At 36.8% G+C, this 4,951-nt stretch overlaps 1 pseudogene; it reads left to right on the forward strand.

Moving 5' to 3' along the window:
• Window positions 1-1,082: 1,082 nt before the first annotated feature.
• Window positions 1,083-2,293, forward strand: LOC123791114 (calcyclin-binding protein pseudogene; annotated as a pseudogene).
• Window positions 2,294-4,951: the final 2,658 nt, after the last annotated feature.

Here is a 4,951-nt window from a genome sequence, read left to right on the forward strand (position 1 = left end):
AGGGTCAAAGGACCAACAGTATTTTCCAAATAACCTGACAACTGTTGAACTACTAAATTGCTTATATCAGTTTGTAATACCTTGGCTCGGATCTCAGCAACTGCCTAGGACTTGCATGAATTTGGGCAGGATACTTAACCCCTCCATACCTCAATGTTCACATGTGTGTAGTGAAGATTAAAATTAGTTCCCATCATACAAGTCTAATGTGAAAATTAAATGTTTTAAGTTCCTGGTATATAATAAGCACTCAATGAATGGTAGCCATCATTACTAAAGAAACATATTCTTACTGAATTCAAACTATGCTCAAGGCACTGATTCTAAAATTTATTTGGAAGGGCAAAGGTACTAGGATAGCTAAAAGAGTGTTGAAAAAAATAAAGTTGGAGGCATTACAGTGCCTGATTACAAGAAGTACTGAGAAGTTAAAATAATTAAGATAATGGTATTGGTGAAAGAACAGATACAAAACAAGGGAAGAGAATACAGAGTCCAGTAATGGGCCCACACAGATGTGTTCATCTAATTTTTGACAAATGTGCAAAGCCAACTCAGTGGAGAAAGGAGTCTTTTCAACAAATGGTGTTGGAACAAATGGACATCCATAAGTAAGTTAAGTAAATAAGTAAATTACTTAATAAACAACTGAATAAATAAATAAAATGTAGACACAGACTTTCCATCTTAGATCAAAACGGAGTCAAAATGCATCTTAGAGTTAAATATAAAACATAAAACTATAAAACTTGTAAATGAAAACAGAAAATTTGTGTGATTTTGGTAATGACACTTCAGATAGAACACCAAAAAGTATAATCCATTAAAAACTAGATTCTCTTCAAAATTAAAAATTTCAAACTAAATTTAAAAATCAAAAGGAAAGACTTTTGTTCTCCAGGGACACAAGACCGGTTCAGTAATTAAAATCAGGGGTGGCTGGCTGACTCAGTTGGTAGAGCGTACAACTCTTGATCTTGGGGTTGTAAGTTTGAGCCCCACATTGGGTGTAGAGATTACTTAAAAATAAAATCTTAAAAAATCAATTAATGTGGGACTCACGAAGGTTCCAGAGGCGCCGCGTGTGGGAGGCGGGCCTGCTCTCGCGCCCGGTCGGGTTTGCGCGCAGGCTTGGGGCGCTGCGACTCGTGCGGGTGGGGCCCGCGTCCGGGTAAGCGCGTTCAGTGCGGTGTTTCCTGTTCTCTCCCCTGTGTGGCTGCAGCTCGGGCCTTGCCTGATCAGCCTGACCATGGCTTCCACTTTGGAAGAGCTACAGAAAGATCTAGAAGAGGTGAAGGTGCTGCTGGAAAAGGCCACTAGAAAAAGAGTACGTGATGCCTTTGCAGCTGAAAAAGCCAAGAGTGAGACAGAAATCAAGAACAAGATGCAGCAGAAATCACAGAGAAAAGCAGAACTTCTGGACAGTGAAAAGCCAGCTGCTGTGGCTGCTCCTGTTACAACAGGATGTACAGCGCAAATCAGTAATCACGGATGGGATCAGTCGGGTAAGTTTGTGAAAATCTACATTACCTTAACCGGAGTTCATCGAGTCCCCACTGAGAATGTGCAGGTGCATTTCACAGAGAGGTCATTTGATCTTCTGGTAAAGAATTTAAATGGGAAGAGTTACTCCATTTTTGTGAACAATCTCTTAAAACCCATCTCTGTGGAAGGCAGTTCAAAAAAAGTCAAGACAGATACAGTTCTTATGTAGAAAGAAAGCTGAAAACACATGGTGGGACTACCTGACTCAGGTTGAAAAAGAATGCAAAGAGGAAGAAAAGCCCTCCTATGACACTGAAACAGATCCTAGTGAAGGACTGATGAATGTTCTAAAGAAAATTAATGAAGATGGAGATGGTGACATGAAGCGAACCATTAATAAAGCTTGGGTGGAATCAAGAGAGAAGCAAGCCAAAGGAGACACAGAATTTTAAGACTTTAAAGTCATTTTGGGAACTGTGAAGTGGAAATATTGATGTTTCCAATGAGGAAATGCTGGTGAGCTGCACAGATAAATTTGACATATAACTTACTTACACAGTCATCTTCTAAGTAAAGGCAGTGATTCTCCCATTTCCTCCTGGAGGATTTATTTAAATAAAATATGCTTATTAAACATTTCCTCCAAAGATGGTTTCCTTAGTAATCTGGGCATTTTGTTTAAAAAAGGATAATATTGTATTCTTGTGTGAAATGTAAAAAAGCAAGTCTTGCCTAACGATAATGCCACATTGTGTGTATTTTTGTTCAGCTAAGAGGTAGAAAACAAAAGTTCTTGTTTGCCTGTAAGTTCCTGATATCAGCTCCCACCAATGTAAGAATAAGTAAAAATAAAACCGGAATTTTTGCATAAAATGAAAAAAATCAATTAATGTAATTTATCATATTAATAGGCTAAAGAAAAAACTGCATGACCATATTAATTATAGCAAAAAAATCATTTGATAAAAATCAAAACCCATTATTTTAAAAAGCATTAAGAAAGATAGCAATAGAGGGCAATTTTCTCAACTTCATAAAGAGAATATAGAAAAACTTAGAGCTAAATTTATATTTAGCGACAAAAGACTAAAAATACTCCCCTCTAAAACCCTCTTACACTGTTGCTGGGAATGCAAACTGGTGCAGCCACTCTGGAAAACAGTATGGAAGTTCCTCAAAAAGTTAAAAATAGAACTACCCTACAATTCAGCAATTGCACTACTAGGTATTTACCCAAAGGATACAAAAATACTAATTCTAAGGGATACATGCACCCCAATGTTTATAGCAGCATTACTTACAATAGCCAAATTGTGGAAAGAGCCCAAATGGCCATCAACTCATGAATGGACAAAGAAAGGTGGTATATACATACAATGGAATATTAGTCAGCCATAAAAAAGAATGAAATCTTGCCATTTGCAACAACATGCATGGATCTAGAGGGTATAATGCTAGGTAAAATAAGTCAGAGAAAGACAAATACCACATGATTTCACTCATACGTGAAATTTAAGAAACAAAACAAATGAAAAAAGGAAAAAGAGAGAGAGGAAAACCAAGAAACAGACTCTCAACTATAGAGAACAAACCGATGGTTACCAGAGGGGGGGTAGGTGGGGGGATGGGTGAAATAGGTGATGGGTAAAAAGGAGGGCACTTAGGATGAGCACCAGGTGTTGTACGTAAATGTTGAATCACTAAATTTTGCACCTGAAATGAATATTACACTGTATGTTAACTAACTGGAAGTTAAATAAAAACATGAAAAAAAATATATCACCTCTCCCCACCAAGTCAGGAATAAACCAAGATGTCCACTCTCACCACTCAGTCAACATAGTGCAAGAATTGCTGGTCAGTGCAATTATAGCAAATAAAGGAAAGAAAAGGCATATAGATCTGAAAGGAAGAAAGAAAACTGATCCATTTTTAGATGATATGGTTGTCTGCATAGAAAATTCCAAGTCTATAAAAAAAAATCCTGGAACTAATATGTGATTTCAGCAAGGTCACAGAATACAAGATACACATACAAAAATCAATTGTATACATACTAGCATTAAAAACATGGAAAATGAAATTAAAAACATAATATCATTTTCAATTGGTAAAAAAATACTTATGTGCAAATATAACAACACAAAACGTGCTAAAAACTATAAAGCACTGGTGAAAGAAATCAAAGGTCTAAATATCTGGAGACATATCATGTTCATGGATTGTAAGATTCAATATACTAAAAGTGTCAATTCTTTTTTTTTAAAGCACCCGTTTTTTTCTTTACGATTTTGTTTATTTATTTATTTGACACAGAGAGAGAACACAAGTAGGCAGAGAGGTAGGCAGGCGGAAAGGGAAAAGCAGACTTCCCACTGAGCAAGGAGCTTGATGCAGGCCTCGATCCCAGGACCCTGGGATCATGACCTGGGCCGAAGGCAGACGCTTAACCAACTGAGCCACCCAGGTGTCCCTAAAAATGTCAATTCTTCACAAACTGGTATACATGTTCAATGTAATTCCTCTCAAAATCCAAGTAAGACTTTTTGTAGATATAGAAAAGATTCTTCTAAAATGTATACGAAAAGACAAAAGAATTATAATATCTGGGACAATTATGAAAAAGAATAAAGGCAGAAAAACAGTTTATCCAATTTCATGACTTACGATATGGTTAGAGTAATCGAGACCGTGGTATTGCAGGGTTAAAGACACATAAATCAACAGGATAGAATAGAGAACCTACAAATAGATCGACACGAATATGCTCAATAGATTTTTTTTTGAGAGAAAGAGAGAGTACACACATGCCTTCAAGTCGGGGGGGGGGGGTAGGTGGGGCAGTGGGAGAGGGAGAGAGAGAATCTTAAGCAGGCTCCATGCTCAGTGTGGAGCCTGGCGTGGGACTCGATTTCACAACCCTGAGATCATTACCTGAGCTGAAATCAAGAGTCAGACACTTAGCTGACTGAGCCACCTAAGCACCACTGCTCAACTGAGTTTTGAGAACAGTGCAATACCAATTCAATGGAAGAAGGATAGGCTTTTCTAAAACTTTTGCAGGAGCAACTGGAGATAAAAAAAAAAAAAAAAAGAACCTTGACCTAGGCTCACACTTTATAAAAAATTAACTCTATACCATGAACTTAAATATAAAACATAAAAATACTTAAATTTTTTTTAAAAAATCAGAGAATATCTTCAGGATCTAGGGTTAGGAAAACATTTCTTAAACTTGACACCAAAAGTACAATCCATAAAAGAAAAATCTGATAAACTGGACCTCATCAAAATAAGATTTTTGCTCCAAGAAAGACCCTGATAAGAAAATGAGAGGACAAGCTGCAGACTGGGAGAAAAAATATGCACACCACATATCCTATAAAGGACTGATATCTAGAATATATAAAGAAATTTCAAACTCAACAGTTTAAAAAAAGCAACAACAACTAACCAAAGAACCCAA

Source organism: Ursus americanus, chromosome X, assembly GCF_024610735.1.
Source record: "Ursus americanus isolate L20-20 chromosome X, mUrsAme1.1.p, whole genome shotgun sequence".
In the NCBI taxonomy this organism is placed as follows: Eukaryota; Metazoa; Chordata; class Mammalia; order Carnivora; family Ursidae; genus Ursus; species Ursus americanus.